General features: G+C 43.1%; 1 pseudogene; it reads left to right on the top strand.

Annotated features, from left to right (window-relative positions):
- The window catches only part of LOC115175208 (HBS1-like protein), a 35,546-nt pseudogene that overhangs the window by 8,348 nt on the left and 4,197 nt on the right, over positions 1-23,001 (top strand).

Raw genomic sequence — 23,001 nt, 5'->3', positions numbered from 1 at the left:
CGCGGGGGTAGCCCTGATGACATGACCGCAAAAACCAGCCCTGAACACCCCCTCCAAGCGGCCGGAGACACCCTCTAAAGGGTTCGGGGGGGCCGAGGAGCCCCCTACCGTCCCACCCAGGACGTACCCCGGGGAAGGCCAAGCAACAGCTGAACGTCAGGGCAGAGCTGGAGAAGAGACAAGGGGGCAAGTCTCTACTCAACCTGGTGGTTATAGGTACATAAACGCACGTACACATTCCTCTGAGGCACACGCACACGCACTCACGCATGGACTGAATCACATAGACTACACTGTCGGCGTGGTTACAGAGACTACACTGTCGGCGTGGTTACAGAGATTGAACAGAACATTTTCAGTATGATTCCTGTTTTTTCACTTCACCCCCCCCTCCTCTCCAGGTCATGTGGATGCTGGGAAGAGCACTCTGATGGGTCACCTGCTGTACCTGTTGGGAAACGTCAATAAACGCACCATGCACAAGTACGAACAGGAGTCCAAAAAGGCCGGCAAGGCCTCGTTCGCCTACGCATGGGTCCTGGATGAGACAGGAGAGGAGAGGAACAGGTGTGTGTACAGACGGAGACGGATCCACGTACATTACCGACCTACTCTGTTAAAACACCCACTGAATCTGTGTGTGTGTGTGTGTGTGTGTGTGTGTGTGTGTGTGTGTGTTCCAGGGGTGTAACCATGGATGTGGGGATGACCAAGTTTTGAGACGGCCTCTAAGGTGGTGACTCTGATGGACGCTCCTGGACACAAAGACTTCATCCCTAACATGATCACCGGAGCAGCCCAGGTACGTCCAGACTTCACCCCTAACATGGTCCCTGGAGCGGGCCAGGTACGTCCAGACTGTGTACTCATCAGAAATATCGCCACCCTTGACATGATTCACAATTTGATTCACTATCTTGTAAAATAAGTTTCAATCAAAAACTTTTATTTGTTTGATTTACAACTGAACAAGATAAAATCATAAACTGAAAACTGACCTGGACTAAATGATTCGATATGAATTTGGGTTGGAGTGTTATTCATGCTACTGGTGGGAAGTTACAGGTGCCTACAGGGAAAAACATCGACATTCAACCAGTTCAAAAAACAAAGGAACATTCTGCTTCATTCCACTCCATTTGTAAAGTGCAAGGTGTGCCAATGTATTATATCTCACCTGGAGCTGCCAGAGGTTCCTAAATGTCCCCTTCTGTGACTTTGGGTTGAGGTCTTCTCCTCATTCACCAGATGAATTGTAATCTTTCACTATCTAAGGGTCTTCTTCTATGGTATTGTGTGTCTGCCATGACTAAGGGCGTTCTATATTACCGAAGGGGGCAGACTCAGTGAATCTCCTCACTTAGTTCCACAGTCGTTATACAGGACACCTTCAGTTAATTCCACAGTAGTTTATACAGGACACCTTCAGTTAGTTCCACAGTAGTTTATACAGGACACCTTCAGTTAGTTCCACAGTCGTTATACAGGACACCTTCAGTTAGTTCCACAGTAGTTTATACAGGACACCTTCAGTTAGTTCCACAGTAGTTTATACAGGACACCTTCAGTTAGTTCCACAGTAGTTTATACAGGACACCTTCAGTTAGTTCCACAGTAGTTTATACAGGACACCTTCAGTTAGTTCCACAGTCGTTATACAGGACACCTTCAGTTAGTTCCACAGTAGTTTATACAGGACACCTTCAGTTAGTTCCACAGTAGTTTATACAGGACACCTTCAGTTAGTTCCACAGTAGTTTATACAGGACACCTTCACTTAGTTCCACAGTAGTTATACAGGACACCTTCAGTTAGTTCCACAGTAGTTATGCAGGACACCTTCAGTTAGTTCCACAGTAGTTTATACAGGACACCTTCAGTTAATTCCACAGTAGCTTATACAGGACACCTTCAGTTAGTTCCACAGTAGTTTATACAGGACACCTTCAGTTAGTTCCCCAGTAGTTTATACAGGACACCTTCAGTTAGTTCCCCAGTAGTTTATACAGGACACCTTCACTTAGTTCCACAGTAGTTTATACAGGACACCTTCACTTAGTTCCACAGTAGTTATACAGGACACCTTCAGTTAGTTCCACAGTAGTTATACAGGACACCTTCACTTAGTTCCGCATTAGTTTATACAGGACACCTTCACTTAGTTCCACAGTAGTTATACAGGACACCTTCACTTAGTTCCACATAGTTATACAGGACACCTTCAGTTAATTCCACAGTAGTTTATACAGGACACCTTCAGTTAATTCCACAGTAGTTTATACAGGGACACCTTCCGTTAATCCACGTAGTTATACAGGACACCTTCATTTAGTTCCACAGTAGTTATACAGGACACCTTCTGTTAATTCCACAGTAGTTTATACAGGACACATTCAGTTAATTCCACAGTAGTTATACAGGACACCTTCACTTAATTCCACAGTCGTTATACAGGACACCTTCAGTAGTTCCACAGTAGTTTTATACAGGACACCTTCAGTTAATTCCACAGTAGTTATTCAGGACACCTTCAGTTAGTTCCACAGTAGTTATACAGGACACCTTCAGTTAGTTCCACAGTAATTTATACAGGACACCTTCATTTAGTTCCACAGTAGTTATACAGGACACCTTCAGTTAGTTCCACAGTAGTTTATACAGGACACCTTCATTTAGTTCCACAGTAGTTTATACAGGACACCTTCAGTTAATTCCACAGTAGCTATACAGGACACCTTCAGTTAGTTCTACAGTAGTTATACAGGACACCTTCAGTTAATTCCACAGTAGTTTATACAGGACACCTTCAGTTAATTCCACAGTAGTTATACAGGACACCTTCAGTTAATTCCACAGTAGTTTATACAGGACACCTTCAGTTAGTTCCACAGTAGTTTATACAGGACACCTTCATTTAGTTCCCCAGTAGTTATACAGGACACCTATATTTTGTTCCACAGTGGTTTATACAGGACACCTTCAGTTAGTTCCACAGTAGTTATACAGGACACCTTCACTTAGTTCCACAGTAGCTCCTACCAGGGGACGTGGAGAGGGTCTGTGGCTGCACCACGGACCTCTCACTACTGGTGTCCCCCATGGCTCGGTTCTAGTCCCTCTCCTCCTCTCTCTATACACCAAGTCACGGTCATATCCTCACATGGTGTCTCCTATCACTGCTATGAGGAATGGACCTCTCTTCTTCTCTCTATAGACCAAGTCACTGGTCATATCCTCACATGGTCTCTCCTGTCACTGCTATGAGGATGGACCTCTCTTCTTCTCTCTATAGACCAAGTCGCTCAGCTCTGTCATGTCCTCACATGGTCTCTCCTGTCACTGCTATGAGGATGGACCTCTCTTCTTCTCTCTATAGACCAAGTCGCTCAGCTCTGTCATGTCCTCACAAGGTCTCTCCTATCACTGCTATGCGGATGACAATCTACTACTTTCCTCCTTCTCTCCCCTTCTGACACCCAGGTTGGCGACACACATCTATGCGTGCCTGGCAGCTATCTCAACTTGGAGTTGGCCCCACCAACCTCAAGCTCAACCTCGACAAGACAGAGCTGTCTTACTCCCGGGAAGGCGTGCCCACTCAAAGACCTCTCCACACAGTCAACAACTCCACAGTGTCGCCCCTCCTAGAGAGCAAAGAACCTTGGTTTGACCCTGGACAACACCCTGTCATTCTCTGCAAACATCAAAGCAGTGACCTGCTCCTGCAGGTTTCATGCTCTACAACATCCGTAGGGTACGGGCCCTCCCTCACACAGGAAGAGGAACATCTGTAGGGTACCCCCCTACCTCACACAGGAAGTAGAGTACGACCCCTACCTCACACAGGAAGTAGAGTACGACCCTACCTCACACAGGAAGTAGAGTACGACCCTACCTCACACAGGAAGTAGAGTACGACCCTACCTCACACAGGAAGAGGACCATCCCTAGGGTACGACCCTACCTCACACAGGAAGCGTCACAGGTCCTAATCCAGACTTTTATCATCACCCATCTAGACTACTACAACTCGCTGTTGGCTGGAACCCCCGCAACTGATGCAGGAACTCTGCAGCCCACCTGGTTTTCAACCTTCCCAAGTTCTCTCATATCACCCTGCTCCTCCAGACACTCCACTACCGGACCATGGTGTTTACCTACGGACCAGCAAGAGGAACTTCCCCTCCCTACCTTCAGCCTAGGAGTCAAACCCAACACCCCAACCTGAGCTCTCTGTTCCTCCACTCTGGTGTCTTGGCCCGCCCACCTCTACAGGAAGGCAGCTCCCGCTCAGCCCAGTCCAGAGCTCTTCTCTGTCCTGGCACCCCACAACCTGTTCTGCCACCTCTGGTGTCTTGGCCCACCCACCCCTAGTCCAAGCTTTAAACTGTCCTGGCTCTCCAATGGTGGAACCAGCCCCCCTCCCTCTCTTGCTCTGACTTTGCTGATAGCTACTTTGAGGAAAAGTGAACTTTTGATATGTGATTTGTCCCACCTAGCTATATTAAGATGAAGTCGCTTAACTGTAAGTCGCTACTGTGGAACTAAACTGAAGATAGAAGGTATACTGTATCTACACGTTTTGCCTTGTGGCGTAGAGAAAATGTTGCATTTTTAAATACGTTTTGCTGCAATTCTACGCACTTTGCCATGGGGTGGATTCGACCAGCGTGTTCCAGTTCCTGCCAATATCCAGCAACTTCTCACAGCCGTTGAAGACGAACATTCCACAGACCCAATCAACAGCCTGATTAACTCTATGTGAAGGAGATGTGTCACGCTGCATGAGCCCAATGGTGGTCACACCAGATACTGATAATTTTTTTCTGATCCACGGCCCCTACATTTTTTTGTTTTTTAAAGGCATCGGTCCAACAGATGCATATCTGTATTCCCAGTAGAGAGAGAGGCTAATGATGGTCACACCAGATACTGACTATTTTTTTCTGATTCACACCCCTATTTTTTTTTTTAAAGGCATTTGTTACAAACTGATGCATATCGGTTTTCCCAATCGTGTGAAATCCATAGATTAGAGCCTAATGAATTTATTTCAATTGACTGATTTGCTGATATGAACTGACAGAGAATGGCGTCGGAGGGGGATGGCTTTTACAGGCTCCTAACCAACTGTGCTATTTTGTACGTTTTTTTTTTTTGCGTTGTTTATAACTTTTTTTTTTTTTACTTATTTTGTACATAATGTTGCTGCTACCGTCTCCGAAAATAACTTCTGGACAGCAGAACAGAAATTGCTCACCTCGAATTAGACAAAGATTTTTCTTTAACGAGTCCGACGCGAAGGATATACTGCTTTCTCGGGAACGTGCCCAAATCCCCGTCATGAAAAGACGGAGACAAAGGGGGCGGAGTTCGGGCTGCCTTCGTAGGCAGGTGAGGTAAATCTCCTCTACCATCCGTTCTATTGGCCAACGTGGCAATCATGGGAAACAAATGGATGATATACGATTTAAGACTATCCTACCATCAAGACATTAAAAACTGTAATTCTTATGTTTCACCGAGTTGTGGCTGAACAACGACACGGATAATATAGAGCTGCCGGGCATTTCCAGGCATCGGCAAGGACAGAGAAGCTACGTCTGGTAAGACTATTTGTCTATTTGTCAATAACAGCTGGTGTGCGATGTCTAATATTAAAGAAGTCTCGAGGTATTGCTCACCTGAGGTAGAGTACCTCATGATAAGCTGTAGGACCACACTATCTACCAAGAGAGTTTTTCATCTTATTTTTTTGTAGCCGTCTATTTACCACCACAGACCAATGCTGGCACCAAGACCGCCACTCAACAAGCTGTATAAGGTCATAAGCAAACAAGAAATTCTCATCCAGAAGCAGCGCTCCTAGTGGCCGGGGACTTTAATGCAGGCAAACTGAAATCCGTTCAACCTCATTTCTACCAGCATGTCACATGATCTACCAGAGGGAAAAAAAACTCTAGACCACCTCTACTCCACACACAGAGATGCGTACAAAGCTTACCCTCGCCCTCCATTTGGCAAATCTGACCATAACTCTATTCTCCTGATTCCTGCTTACAAGCAAAATTAAAGCAGGAAGTACCAGCTCAATAAGGAAGTGGTCAGATGATGCGGATGCTAAGCTACAGGACTGTTTTGCAGCACAGACTGGAATATGTTCTGGGATTCATCCAATGGCATTGAGGAGTATACCACCTCAGTCATTGGCTTCATCATGGCGGTTGTCATAGGAAAGCCCAAAAAGTCAGACTGTTCTCTCTGCTACCGCACGGCAAGCGGTACCAGTGCACCAAGTCTAGGTCCAAAAGGCTCCTTAACAGCTTCTAGCCCCAAGCCATAAGACTGCTGAACAATTTAATCAAAATGGCCACCGGACTATTTACATTTGACTGCTGCTACTCGCTGTTTCTTATCTATGCATAGTCACTTCACCCCTACCTACATGTACATATTACCTCTACTAACCTGTACCCCCATAGTCACTTTACCCCTACCTACATGTACATATTACCTCTACTAACCTGTACCCCCATAGTCACTACACCCCTACCTACATGTACATATTACCTCTACTAACCTGTACCTCCACACATTGACTCAGTACCCTGTATATACCTTCATTATTGTTATTTTGTGTTACTTTTAATTATTTTTTTACTTTAGTTTATTTGGTAAATACTTAACCAACAATGCAGTTCAAGAAATAGAGTTAAGGGCTTGTAAGTAAGCGTTTCACGGTAAAGTCTACACTTGTTGTATTCGGCACATGTGGCAAAGTTTTGATTTGATTTGAACTGAAGTTAGGTAATCTTTGAAAGTGTTGCATGTTGCGTTTATATTTTAGTTCAGTATAAATGGAAAGATACGGCTTACACAGAGTGGAAAATCACAGTGTATTCAGAATGTCCTCATTATGGCCTGGAATACAGATCAGAATGTCCTCATTATGGCCTGGAATACAGATCAGAATGTCCTCATTATGGCCTGGAATACAGATCAGAATGTCCTCATTATGGCCTGGAATACAGATCAGAATGTCCTCATTATGGCCTGGAATACAGATCAGAATGTCCTCATTATGGCCTGAATACAGATCAGAATGTCCTCATTATGGCCTGAATACAGATCAGAATGTCCTCATTATGGCCTGGAATACAGATCAGAATGTCCTCATTATGGCCTGGATACAGATCAGTATATGTCCTCATTATGGCCTGGAATACAGATCAGTATATGTCCTCATTATGGCCTGGAATACAGATCAGAATGTCCTCATTATGGCCTGGAATACAGATCAGAATATGTCCTCATTATGGCCTGTAATACAGATCAGAATATGTTCCTCATTATGGCCTGTAAATACAGATCAGAATATGTCCTCATTATGGCCTGTAATACAGATCAGAATATGTCCTCAATTATGGCCTGTAATACAGATCAGAGAATGTCCTCATTATGGCCTGTAATACAGATCAGAGAATGTCCTCATTATGGCCTTGTAATACAGATCAGAGAATGTCCTCATTATGGCCTGTAATACAGATCAGAGAATGTCCTCATTATGGGCCTGTATACAGATCAGAAATGTCCTCATTATGGCCTGTAATACAGATCAGAATATGTTCTCCTTATGCCTGTAATACAGATCAGAATGTCCTCATTATGGCCTGGAATACAGATCAGAATGTCCTCATTATGGCCTGGAATACAGATCAGAATGTCCTCATTATGGCCTGTAATACAGATCAGTATATGTCCTCATTATGGCCTGTAATACAGATCAGAGAATGTTCCTCATTATGGCCTGTAATACAGATCAGAGAATGTCCTCATTATGGCCTGTAATACAGATCAGAGAATGTCCTCATTATGGCCTAAAAGACAGATCAGTATATGTCCCTCATTATGGCCTGTAATACAGATCAGAATGTCCTCATTATGGCCTGTATACAGATCAGAATATGGCCTGTAATACAGATCAGAATGTCCTCATTATGGCCTGTAATACAGATCAGAATGTCCTCATTATGGCCTGTAATACAGGATCAGTATATGTCCTCATTATGGCCTAAAATACAGATCAGTATATGTCCTCATTATGGCCTGTAATACAGATCAGAATGTCCTCATTATGGCCTGTAATACAGATCAGAATATGGCCTGTAATACAGATCAGAGAATGTCCTCATTATGGCCTGGAAATACAGATCAGAATGTCCTCACATGCCTGGAATACAGATCAGAATGTCCTCACATGGCCTGGAATACAGATCAGAATATGTCCTCATTATGATGGTGTTAGTATAACCTGTGTGTGTCTCTCCTCACAGGCGGACGTGGCGGGTGTTAGTGGTTTGATGCCAGCAGAGGTGAGTTTGAGGCAGGGTTCGAGGCGGGTGGTCAGAGCGAGAGCACGGCCTTCTGGTCCGTTCGTTGGGCGTCACGCAGCTCGCTGTTGCCGTCAACAAGATGGACCAGGTGAGAAACAAAGTTGCCACTACTAATAGGTGTAGCCACGGCAACGCCGTACTCTGACAACAGTGGAATTATGGTACAATCGTGATTGTAACAGATAGGAAATGTTTAACAAGGAACTCTCTCTGTGTGTGGGTGTGTGTGTGTGTGTGTGTGTGTGTGTGTGTGTGCGCGTGTGTGTGACAGGTAAAACTGGCAACAGGAGCGATTTAAAGAGATCATCTCCAACTTGGACATTTCCTGAAACAGGCTGGATTAAGGTGGGTGGCTAGGGTTAGGACCTTTGACCTGGAGCTAGGGTTAGGACCTTTGACTGGAAGCTTAGGGTTAGGACCTTTGACCTGGAGCTAGGGTTAGGGAACCCTTTGACCTGGAGCTAGGGTTAGTGAACACTGAATTAAGACAATCAAGCTAACCCAAACTACAGTTTTATTGTGTTTCTAATAATGTTATAGCAGATTTATAATGCTTTTCTAGCAGTGTTTTTAGTGTTATATTATAGAGATCCTGTATCTATTTTGTAGCATAATTCTATGGTTCTGCTCTCTCCCAGGACTCGGTGTTGTACGTTAGTTATTGCAGTGTTATGTAGCATTATAAGTGGTTTGTCTGTCCCGACCCGTAGGCTATCAGGAGAGAACCTGACCACTAAGGTTCTATAACAGTGTTATGTAGCATTATAAGTGTTTTGTCTGTCCGACCCGTAGGCTATCAGGAGGAGAACCTGACCACTAAGGGTTCTATACAGTGTTATGTAGCATTATAAGTGTGTTGTCTGTTCCCGACCCGTAGGCTATCAGGAGAGACCTGACCACTAAGGGTTCATATAACAGTGTTATGTAGCATTATAAGTGTGTGTGTCTGTCCCGACCCGTAGGCTATCAGGAGAGAACCTGACCACTAAGGGTTCTATAACAGTGTTATGTAGCATTATAAGTGTGTTGTCTGTCCCGACCCGTAGGCTATCAGGAGAGAACCTGACCACTAAGGGTTCTATAACAGTGTTATGTAGCATTATAAGTGTGTTGTCTGTCCCCGACCCTTAGGCTATCAGGAGAGAACCTGACCACTAAGGGTTCTATAACAGTGTTATGCAGCGGACAGATTAGGGGAGGATGTCCAGATCAAATCAGATTTTATTTGTCACATGCGCCGAATACAACAGGTCGAGGAGAGTGAACAGTGAAATGCTTCCTTACAAGCCCTTAACCAACAATTCAGTTTTAAGAAAAATACCTAAAAAAAAAAAGAAATAAAACTAACAAATAATTAATGAGCAGCAGTAAAACAACAATACATACAGGGGGTACCGGTACAGAGTCAATGTGGAGGCTATATACAGGGGGTTACCGGTACAGAGTCAATGTGGAGGCTATATACAGGGGGTACCGGTACAGAGTCAATGTGGAGGCTATATACAGGGGGTACCGGTACAAGAGTTCAATGTGGAGGCTATATACAGGGGGTACCGGTACAGAGTCAATGTGGAGGCTATATACAGGGGGTACCGGTAACAGAGTCAAATGTGGAGGCTATATACAGGGGGTACCGGTACAGAGGCAATGTGGAGGCTAGATACAGGGGGTACCGGTACAGGATCAATGTGTAGGCTATATACAGTGGGTACCGGTAACAGAGTCAATGTGGAGGCTATAAACGGGGTACGGTACAGAGTCATGTGAGGCTATATACAGGGGGTACCGGTACAGAGTCATGTGGAGGCTATAAACGGGGTACCGGTACAGGGAGTCAATGTGGAGGCTAATATACAGGGGTACCGGTACAGAGTCAATGTGGAGGCTATAAACGGGGGGGTACCGGTACAGAGTCAATGTGGAGGCTATATACAGGGTGTTACGGTACAGAGTCAATGTGGAGGCTATATACAGGGGGTACCGGTACAGAGTCAATGTGAAGGCTATATACAGGGGGTACCGGTACAGAGTCATTGTGGGGCTATATACAGGGGTACCGGTACAGAGTCAATGTGGAGGCTATATACAGGGGGTACCGGTACAGAGTCAATGTGGAGGCTATATACAGGGGGTACCGGTACAGAGTCAATGTGGAGGCTATATACAGGGGGTACCGGTACAGAGTCAATGTGGAGGCTATATACAGGTGGTACTGGTACAGAGTCAATGTGGACGCTATATACAGGAGGTACCGGTACAGAGTCAATGTGGAGGGACACCAGTTAGTCAAGGTAATTGAGGTAATATGTACATGTAGGTAGAGTTATAAAAGTGACTATGCATAGATAATAACAGAGTAGCAGCAGTGTAGGGGGGGGGGGTTGAAATAGTCTGGGTAGCCATTTGATTACATGTTCAGGAGTCTTATAGCTTGGGGGTAGAAGCTGTTTAGAAGCCTCTTGGACCTAGACTTGGCGCTCCGGTACCGCTTGCATTGCGGTAGCAGAGAGAACAGTCTATAACTAGGGTGGCTGGTTTCTTTGACCATTTTTAGGGCCTTCCTCTGACACCGCCTGGTGTAGAGGTCCTGGATGGCAGGAAGCTTGGCCCCGGTGATGTACTGGGCTGTACGCACTACCCTCTGTAGTGCCTTGCAGTGATGCAACCCGTCAGGATGCTCTCGATGTTGCAGCTGTAAAACCTTTTGAGGATCTGAGGACCCATGCCAAATCTTTTCAGTCTCCTGAGAGGGAATAGGTTTTGTCTTGCCCTCTTCACGACTGTCTTGGTGTGCTTGAACCATGTTAGTTTGTTGGTGATGTGGACACCAAGGAACTTGAAGCTCTCAACCTGCTCCACTACAGCCCTGTCAATGAGAATGGGGGCGTGCTCGGTCCTCCTTTTCCTGTAGTCCACAATCATCTCCTTTTGTCTTGATCACGTTGAGGGAAAGGTTGTTGTCCTGGCACCACACGGCCCGGTCTCTGACCTCTTCCCTATAGGCTGTCTCATTGTTGTCGGTGATCAGGCCTACCACTGTTGTGTCATTAGCAAACTTAATGATGGTGTTGGAGTCGTGCCTGCCCGTGCAGTCATAAGTGAACAGGGAGTACAGGAGGGGACTGAGCACGCACCCCTGAGGGACCCCTGTGTTGAGGATCAGCGTGGCAGATGTGTTGTTACCTACCCTTGCCACCTGGGGGCGGCCCGTCAGGAAGTCCAGGATCCAGTTGCAGAGGGAGTTGTTTGATCCCAGTGTCCTTATTGATGAGCTTATTGATGAGCTTTGAGGGCACTTCAATAAGCTTTTGATGGCACTTTGGTGTTGAACGCTGAGCTGTAGTCAATGAATAGCATTCTCACATAGCTGTTCCTTTTGTCGAGGTGGGAAAGGGCAGTGTGGAGTGCAATAGAGATTGCATCATCTGTGGATCTGTTGGGGCGGTATGCAAATTGGAGTGGGTCTAGGGTTTCTGGGATAATGGTGTTGATGTGAGCCATGACCAGCCTTTCAAAGCACTTCATGGCTGCAGATGTGAGTGCTACGGGTCAGTAGTCATTTAGGCAGGTTACCTTACTGTTCTTGGGCACAGGGACTATAGTGGTCTGCTTGAAACATGTATATATTACAGACTCTGTCAGGGAGAGGTTGAAAATGTCAGTGAAGACACTTGCCAGTTGGTCCGCACATGCTTTGAGTACACGTCCTGGTAATCCATCTGGCCCCGCGGCTTTGTGTATGTTGACCTGTTTAAAGGTCTTGCTCACATTGGCTACCGAGAGCGTTACCACACGGTCATCCAGAACAGCTGGTGCTCTCGTGCATGGACTTCTGGGTTTCCCTTTGTAGTCCGTAATAGTTTTCAAGCCTGGACACATCCGACGAGCGGTCAGAGCCGGCGTAGTAGGATTCAATCTTAATCCTGTGTTGATGCTTTGCTTGTTTGATGGATCATCTGAGGGCGTAGCGGGATTTCTTATTGGCGTCCGGATTAGTGTCCCGCTCCTTGAAAACGGCCTTTAGCTCGGTGCGGATCTCAGGATATAAAATTTACTTGGAGAAACCTGAAATAATGTCAATAGGAAAAATGAAAAATACTAACTCATGATCTACATCCTTTCAGTGGACCATAAAATGTATAAAATACTTAGGATGCTTAATAATTGACAACAAACAACAAATATATAACGATAACTTTATCCAGTTACTCAACGATATGAAAGAACATCTAATTAAATGGAAAAATGTTCCGCTAAATTTTACAGGGAGAATAAGCCTCTTCGGAATGGCATGGCTCCTAAAGTTTTCATACTTATTATCGGTAATACCGATTACCCCAACGAAGACATTGCTTAAAGAACTATACTCAGTCATAACAGATTTTATATGGGAAAATACAACTCATAGAATAAAAAGGAAAGTTTTACATCTTCCTGAGTCTGAGGCTGGTTTTAACCTTCGTGAGTCTGAGGCTGGTTTTAACCTTCCTGAGTCTGAGGCTGGTTTTAACCTTCCTGAGTCTGAGACTGGTTTTAACCTTCGTGAGTCTGAGGCTGGTTTTAACCTTCGTGAGTCTGAGGCTGGTTTTAACCTTAGTGAGTCTGAGTCTGGTTTTAACCTTAGTGAGGCTGGTGTAATAGCTGTTCTATGTTCTCTCCCAGGACTCTGATGTGTTCTACGTGCCGACCAGTGGCCTATCAGGAGAGAACCTGACCACTAAGAGTTCTGCGCTGACGCTAACATCCTGGTACTCTGGACCCTGTCTGCTGGAACAGATCGGTAGACACACACACACACACACACACTCTTATTCAAGTCCACAAAGCTTTAGAAAATAACGTGACAACTCAACAATGTTTAACATTAAAACATCCATTATATACATGGCTGTGGGACAAGTGTATTTAATGAAGACAGAATGATTTCCATCTTCAGAGAGAGCAGAGTAGCTGAGACATATTGACTGTTTGATTTAGCCTCCGCTCTCTCCTGTAATGATCTGGAAGTGTGTGTCTTAAGTAGTGTTATGACTGACAATATTAAAAGTGGTAATCATTGTGATGTTGCTATGGTATTAGTCAGCATGGTAACAGAGTAACTCGGTGGTAGCAGTCAACAGTCTGATATGAAGATAACAGCTCACTATTTTTCATGCTCTCTCTCCCTCCCTCCCTCTCTCCATATCTATTCTATCTATGTCCCTCCCTCCCTCCATATCTATTCTCTCTCTCTCTCTCTCTCTCTCTCTCTCTCTCCTCTCCTCTCTCTCTCTCTCTCTCTCTCTCTCTCTCTCTCTCTTCTCTCTCTCTCTCTCTCTCTCTCTCTCTCTCTCTCTCTCTGTCCCTCCCTCCATATCTATTCTCTCTCTCTCTCTCTGTCCCTCCCTCTCTCCCTCCCTCCATATCTATTCTCTCTCTCTCTCTCTCTCTCCCTCCATATCTATTCTATCTCTCTCTCTGTCCCTCCTCTCTCTCTCCTCCATATCTATTCTATCTCTGTCCTCCCTCTCTCTCTCCTCCATATCTATTTCTATCTCTCTCTCCCCTCCCTCTCTCTCTCCCTCCATATCTATTCTATCTCTCTCTCCCTCCCTCTCTCTCTCCCTCCATATCTATTCTATCTCTCTCCCTCCCTCCATATCTATTCTATCTCTCTCTCTCTCCCTCCATATCTATTCTCTCTCTCTCTCTCTCTCTCTCCCTCCATATCTATTCTATCTCTCTCTCTCCCTCCATATCTATTCTCTCTCTCTCTCCCTCCATATCTATTCTCTCTCTCTCTCTCCCTCCATATATATTCTATCTCTCTCTCCCCTCCCTCCATATATATTCTATCTCTCTCTCTCTCCCTCCCTCCATATCTATTCTATCTCTCTCTCTCTCTCCCTCCATATCTATTCTATCTCTCCCTCCCTCCATATCTATTCTATCTCTCTCTCTCTCCCTCCATATCTATTCTCTCTCTCTCCCTCCCTCTCTCTCTCCCTCCATATCTATTCTATCTCTCTCCCTCCCTCCATATCTATTCTATCTCTCTCTCTCTCCCTCCATATCTATTCTCTCTCTCTCTCTCTCTCTCTCCCTCCATATCATTCTATCTCTCTCTCTCCCTCCATATCTATTCTCTCTCTCTCTCTCCCTCCATATCTATTCTATCTCTCTCTCTCTCTCCCTCCATATCTATTCTCTCTCTCTCTCTCCCTCCATATATATTCTATCTCTCTCTCTCCCTCCCTCCATATATATTCTATCTCTCTCTCTCTCCCTCCCTCCATATCTATTCTATCTCTCTCTCTCTCTCCCTCCATATCTATTCTATCTCTCCCTCCCTCCATATCTATTCTATCTCTCTCTCTCTCCCTCCATATCTATTCTCTCTCTCTCTCTCTCCCTCCATATCTATTCTATCTCTCTCCCTCCCTCCATATCTATTCTATCTCTCTCCCTCCCTCCATATCTATTCTATCTCTCTCTCTCTCCCTCCATATCTATTCTCTCTCTCTCTCTCTCCCTCCATATCTATTCTATCTCTCTCTCTCCCTCCATATCTATTCTATCTCTCTCTCTCCCTCCATATCTATTCTATCTCTCTCTCTCCCTCCATATCTATTCTATCTCTCTCTCTCTCCCCTCCCTCCATATCTATTCTCTCTCTCTCTCTCCCTCCATATCTATTCTATCTCTCTCTCTCCCTCCATATCTATTCTCTCTCTCTCTCTCCCTCCATATCTATTCTCTCTCTCTCTCCCTCCCTCCATATCTATTCTATCTCTCTCCCTCCCTCCATATCTATTCTCTCCGTCCACCTCCTCTCTCTTCCTCCTCCTCTCTCTCCATAGATTATTTCAAACCACCCCAGAGGTCGATAGAAAAGCCCTTCCGACTGTGTGTCTCGGACGTCTTCAAAGGTGAGATCACACTCTGTTCTATCTGTGGTTCTAGATCAGGGTTCTGTGTGGGTCTACATAGATACATTACATAGATACATTACATAGATACATTACATAGATATAGATACATTACATAGATACATTACATAGATACATTACATAGATACATTACATAGATACATTACATATATACATTACATAGATACATTACATAGATATAGATACATTACATAGATATAGATGCATTACATAGATACAGATGCATTACATAGACACAGATGCATTACATAGATACAGATACATTACATAGATATAGATACATTACATAGATACATTACATAGATATAGATACATTACATAGATATAGAGACATTACAGAGATATAGATATATTACATAGATAAATTATAGAGATACATTACAGAGATACATTACATAGATACAGATACATTACATGGATGTAGATACATTACATAGACATAGATACATTACATAGATACATTACATAGATACAGATACATTACATGGATATAGATACATTACATAGATACAGATACATTACATGGATATAGATACATTACATAGATACATTACATAGATACAGATACATTACATGGATATAGATACATTACATAGATATAGATACATTACATAGATATAGATACATTACATAGATATAGATACATTACATAGATATAGATATATTACATAGATATAGATACATTACAGAGATACATTACATAGATATAGATACATTACATAGATACAGATACATTACATAGATACAGATACATTACAGAGATACATTACATAGATACAGATACATTACAGAGATACATTACATAGATATAGATACAGATACATTACATAGATACATTACATAGATACATTACATAGATACAGATACATTACATGGATATAGATACATTACAGAGATACAGATACATTATATAGATACATTACATAGACATAGATACATTACAGAGATACAGATAATTACAGAGATACATTAGATAGATATAGATATAGATACATTACATAGATACATTACATAGATATAGATACATTACATAGATATAGATACATTACAAAGATATAGATACAGATACATTGCAGAGATACATTACATAGATATAGATACATCACATAGATACATTACATAGATATAGATACATCACAAAGATACATTACATAGATATAGATACATCACATAGATATAGATACATTGCAGAGATATAGATACATTACATAGATACAGATACATTGCAGAGATATATTACATAGATACATTACAGAGAAATAGATACATTACAGAGATATAGATACATTACAGAGATATAGATACATTACATAGATACGGATACATTACATAGATACATTACAGAGATATAGATACATTGCAGAGATACATTACAGAGATATAGATACATTGCAGAGATACATTACATAGATACATTACAGAGATATAGATACATTGCAGAGATACATTACAGAGATATAGATACATTGCAGAGATACTAGCCTTGTGCTGAACAAGGGATTCCCTAAAATGGGAAGCCTGGGGAAGTTCTATTGCAGAAATCCCCTATAGAGGGTCGGAACCAGTTGTAAATCTGTGACTCCTCGCGTCACGTTAAGCCAATGAAATGCCTTGCTTGGTCAGCGCTCCGACGTTGCTCACCGTATTAGTGCTGTAGGAGCAACAGTGTGTGAGGACTAAAGATGTTTCCGCATTTCTCTGCTATTTCGATATGAGCTAAAGCTGCAGTAAGATAGGAGAAATGTTCTACAATGTTGGCCGTTTCAATATTTTTTTTTAATTTAGACGTTTCTAAAGTGATATTTGGCTGTAAAGGCTAGCATGAGGGACAATAACTAGCTAGCCACAAGGAGGTTAGTTTTGAAAAAAGTCAGCTTAACCTTGTAAGCTACCTAGGTATAACTAACTAGCTAGTTAATAGCTAGTTACATTTTCTCTCACGATTATAAAGCCAACAATTTTTTGTTTATTAAAAAAAACAGCATATTATTGACCTAAAAGGTCGCTAGCTTATCCGGTACATGGTTGCTATGGGAACAACTGCGATCATTTTTGTAAGTGACATTGCTAAAAAAAAAAAAAAAAAAAAAAAAAAATGAACTAAAGTGATATTTACAAAATAATATATTGAACCTGTAATGCAAATCTCCAGTAGTCTAATTATCTTCTCCTTTTTTCCATACTGGACCTAAATCACAAGGGTTGGATTTGTACTAAACAATTTTAAATGTCATTTTGAAAAGGCAACATCTGGTGTATGGTTTGTCTCATATACACATTGTCTGCAGGTATCGTTTTAAATTAAGAACATACGATGCCATCAGAAAGTATTCATACCCCTGGACTTATTCCACATTTTGTTGTGTTACAGCCTGAATTCAAAATGGATGGCATTGATTTTTCTCTCAACCATCTACACACAATACCCCATAATGACAGTGAAAATGTTATTTTTTTATATTTTTTTTAAATCTAATGAAAATGAAATACAGAAATATCTCATTTACATTTTAGTCATTTATCAGATGTCTTATCCAGAGCGACTTACAGGAGCAATTAGGGTTAAGTGCCTTGCTCAAGAGCACATCGAAATATTTGTCACCAAGTTGGCTGAGGTATTTTTTAAATGTATATTTTATTTTTTTAATTTAACCTTTATTTAACTAGGCAAGTCAGTTAAGAACAAATTTTTATTTACAATGACGGCCTACCGGGGAACAGTGGGTTAACTGCTTTGTTCAGGGTCAGAACGACAGATTTTTAACTTGTCAGCTCGGGGATTCAATCCAGCAACCTAACCACTACCTGCCGTCTATCTATACTGAACTAAAATCTAAAATAAAACAATATAAAAATATCAACGCAACATGCAACAATTTCAAAGATTTTACAGTTACAGTTCATAAAAGGAAATCAGCCAATTTAAATCATTTCGTTAGGCCCTAATCTTTGGATTTTAGATGACTGGGCAGGGGCACAGCCATGGGTGGGCCTGAGAGGGCATAGGCCCACCTACTTGGGAGCCAGGCCCAGCCAATCAGAATTAGTTTTTCCTCACAAAAGGGCTTTTCCCCACAAAAGGGTCCCCCTCAGACGATCCCGCAGGTGAAGAAGCCGGATGTGGAGGTCCTGTACTGGCATGGTTATACGTGGTCTACAGTTGTGAGGCTGGCTGGGACATACTGCCAAATTCTCTAAAATTATATTGGAGGCAGCTTATGGTAGAGAACTGAACATTAAATTCTCTGGCAACAGCTCTGGTGGACATTCCTGCAGTCAGCATGCCAATTGCCCGCTCCCTCAACTTGAGATATATGTGGCATTGTGTTGTGTGACAAAACTGCACATTTTCGAGTGGCCTTTTATTGTCCCCAGCTCAAGGTGCACCTGTGTAATAATCATACTGTTTAATCAGCTTCATGATTTGCCACACCTGCCAGGTAGATGGATTATCTTGACAAAGGAGAAATGCTCACTAACAGGGATGTAAACACATTTGAACACATTGGAGAGAAATAAGATTTTTTGTGCTCGATCAGCTGTTGATATTCTTTTTAAAGATCTGTGTTCTAACCCTGTTCTCTGTGTTCTAGATCAGGGTTCAGTGTTCTAACCCTGTTCTCTGTGTTCTAGATCAGGGTTCAGTGTTCTAACCCTGTTCTCTGTGGTTCTAGATCAGGGTTCTGTGTTCTAACCCTGTTCTCTGTGGTTCTAAATCAGGGTTTTGTGTTCTAACCCTGTTCTCTATGGTTCTAGATCAGGGTTCTGTGTTCTAACCCTGTTCTCAGTGGTTCTAGATCAGGGTTATGTGTTCTAACCCTGTTCTCTGTGGTTCTAGATCAGGGTTCTGTGTTCTAACCATGTTCTCTGTGGTTCTAGATCAGGGTTCTGTGTTCTAACCCTGTTCTCTGTGGTTCTAGATCAGGGCTCAGGGTTCTGTGTAACAGGGAAGATCGAGGCGGGCTACATTCAGACAGGAGACAGAGTACTGGCCATGCCCCCCAATGAGACATGCACTGTTAAAGGTACTGTATGTTTCTATGTGTCTGTGTCTATGTGTCTATGTCTCTCTGTGTGTTTATGTTTCTCAATGTCTAGTACACCAGTGCCACCTTGTGGACATACAACACATCTCTGTCTCTCTCACTCTGTCACTCTCTGTGTGTCTGTCTCTCGTCTCTCCCTCTCTCTCTCTCTTTCTCTCTCTCTCTCTCTCTCTCTCTCTCTCTCTGTCTCTCTCTCTCTCCCTCTCTCCTTCTCTCTGTCTCTTCCTCTCTCCTTCTCTCTGTCTCTCTCTCCCTCTCTCTCCCACCCCTCCCTCTCTCTCTCTCTCTCTCTCTCCCCCTCCCTCCCTCTGTCTCTCTCCCTCTCTCCCTCCCTCTCTCTCTCTGTCTGTCTCTCTCCCTATGTGTCTGTCTCTGTGTTGTCTCTGTGTAGGCATCACTCTCCACGATGAGCCTCTGGACTGGGCAGCAGCAGGAGATCATGTCAGTCTGACCGTCACTGGCATGGACATCATCAAGATTAAGTTAGTATATAACATAAACGCTATCCTGAACACGTGACCTCTATCCTTAACACGTGACCTCTAACCCAAACCCACTGGCATGGGCAGCATCTAGATGAAGTATAGAACCTAAACCCTAACCTTAACCCCTAACCCCTACCCTCTAATCCCTACCCTCTAACCCCTAACCTCTAACCCCTACCCCCTAACCCCTAACCCTGCCCCACTGATCATCATCAAATCAAGTGGATGTGTAATTCTTTACTGTGTGTTTCTATCCCTGTAATGTTTGGTCTGTGTGGCTGTATGGACTCTACAAGGTGTTGAAAGCGTTCCACAGGGACGCTGGTCCATGTTGACTCCAACTTGACAGTTGTGTCCAGTTGGCTGGATGTCCTTTGGGTGGTGGATCATTCTTGATACACAGGGGAAACTGTTGAGCGTGAAAAACCCAGCATCGTTGCAGTTCTTGACACAAACCGGTGCGCCTGGCACCTACTACCATACCCTGTTTAAAGACACTTCAATCTTTTGTCTTGCCCATTCACCCTCTGAATGACACATACACAATCCATGTCTCAATTGTCTCAAGACATAAAAATCCTTCTTTAACCTGTCTCCTCCCCTTCATCTAAACTGATTGAAGTGGATTTAACAAGTGACATCAATAAGGGAACAACACTTTCACCTGGATTCACCTGGTCAGTCTATGTCATGGGAAAAAGCAGGTGTTCCTAATGTTTTGTCCACTCAGTGTCTATAATCTCTCCTCCAGTGTGGGCTGTGTGTTCTGTGATATTAAGGAGCCAATCAGAGCGTGTTCCCGCTTCAGGGCCAGAGTCCTGCTCTTCAACATAGAGGTCCCCATCACACAGGGCTTCCCCGTGAGTACACACACAGACAATCTGTGTTCCGTGGGCGGTTCTAAGTAGCTATAAGAATATTGTCTGTGTGGTTCTAAGTCTGTTTGTAGCAGGTAAGAATATTGTCTGTGTGGTTCTAAGTGTGTGGTTCTAAGTGTGTGGTTCTAAGTAGCTCAATGAATATTGTCTGTGTGGTTCTAAGTGTGTGGTTCTAAGTAGCTCTTAAGAATATTGTCTGTGTGGTTCTAAGTGTGTGGTTCTAAGTGTGTGGTTCTAAGTAGCTCAATGAATATTGTCTGTGTGGTTCTAAGTGTGTGGTTCTAAGTAGCTCTTAAGAATATTGTCTGTGTGGTTCTAAGTGTGTGGTTCTAAGTCTGTTTGTAGCCGCAAGAATATTGTCTGTGTGATTCTAAGTGTGTGGTTCTAAGTAGCTCTAAGAATATTGTCTGTGTGGTTCTAAGTAGCTCAGTGAATATTGTCTGTGTGGTTCTAAGTGTGTGGTTCTAAGTAGCTCTAAGAATATTGTCTGTGTGGTTCTAAGTGGGTGGTTCTAAGTAGCGCTTAAGAATATTGTCTGTGTGGTTCAAAGTGTGTGGTTCTAAGTGTGTGTTCTGTGTGTAGGTTGTGTTGCACTACCAGACGATCAGTGAACCTGCCACCATTAGGAAGCTTGTCAGTGTTCTGCACAAGAGCAGCGGGGAGGTGCTCAAGAAGAAACCAAAGTGAGTATCAAGGTTGAAGTCTTCATAGATAATGAAGCTGCTTCATGCTGCCGAGGGACCATAACAGAAGAGAAGTTTAGCCTCGCTCATCACACGGTTTTGTTGTTGAGGGAATCGGCCCGATATCGCTACGTCTGATTCTACCTTTAATGTCAATGCAGTATTCAGTTAACATTACATTAACATTGTGTTTTGGTTGGGTTTGTAACGGGAACATGTATTCCTTTCCGAATTGTTCGGCACAGGGACCTCGGTTCTGTCCTCACTGTGAACCCGAATGAAAACCTTTCAGACTCTTCTGTTAACCTCTCTGGCGCATGTGGGACGAATTCGTCCCACCTACGTAACAGCCACTTCAATCCAGTGGCGCGATTTTTGAATCGTTTGAAATACTATTACTTCAATTTCTCAAACATATGACTATTTTACAGCTATTTAAAGACAAGAATCTCGTTAATCTAACCACACTGTCCGATTTCAAAAAGGCTTTACAACGAAAGCAAAACATTAGATTATGTCAGGAGAGTGCCCAGCCAGAAATAATCAGACACCCATTTTTCAAGCTAGCATATCATGTCACATAAACCCAAACCACAGCTAAATGCAGCACTAACCTTTCATCAGATGACACACCTAGGACATTATGTTATACAATACATGCATGTCTGTTCAATCAAGTTCATATTTATATCAAAAACCAGCTTTTTACATTAGCATGTGACGTTCAGAAAAAGCATACCCCCCGCAAACTTCCGGGGAATTTACTAACAGTTTGCTAAATTACTCACGATAAACGTTCACAAAAAGCATAACAATTATTTTAAGAATTATAGATACATTACTCCTCTATGCACTCGATATGTCCGATTTTAAAATAGCTTTTCGGATGAAGCACATTTTCCAATATTCGAAGTACATAGCCCGGCATCACAGGGCTAGCTATTTAGACACCCACCCACTTCAGCCTTCACCATAATCACATTTCCTATAAGAAAAATTTTATTACCTTTCTTGTTCTTCGTCAGAATACACTGCCAGGACTTCTACTTCAATAACAAATGTAGGTTTGGTCCCAAATATTCCATCGTTATATCCAAACAGCGACGTTTTGTTCGTGAGTTCTAGACACTATCAGAATGCTACATCACGGTCTCGCGCATGGCGTGACAAAAAATGTCTAAATATTCCATTACCGTACTTCGAAGCATGTCAACCGCTGTTTAAAACCAATTTTTATGCCATTTATCTCGTAGAAAAGCGATAATATTCCGACCGGGAATCTGCAATGCGCTAAACAGCCGAATGAAATTTCTCCACGGGGGCGAATCGTGCACGCGCCTCATTCAATGGTCCTCTGATCGGCCACTTACCAAAGGCGATAATCTGTTTCAGCCAGAGGCCGCCTCGTCAACCTTCAGGTATTTCGCGGGTTCTGAGAGCCTATTGGAGCCCTGGGAATTCCGTAGGAATTGTCACGTTACAGCTAAGATCCTTACTTTTCAATAAACAGATGCAAGACGCACGACTCCTTGTCAGACAGGCCACTTCCTGCATGAAACCTTGTCAGGTGTTTGCCTGCCATAGGAG

Source organism: Salmo trutta, chromosome 35 (genome assembly GCF_901001165.1).
Source record: "Salmo trutta chromosome 35, fSalTru1.1, whole genome shotgun sequence".
NCBI classification, from domain to species: domain Eukaryota; kingdom Metazoa; phylum Chordata; class Actinopteri; order Salmoniformes; family Salmonidae; genus Salmo; species Salmo trutta.
The sequence above is the reverse complement of the archived record's forward strand: the minus strand, read 5'-3'. Positions and strand labels throughout refer to the sequence as shown.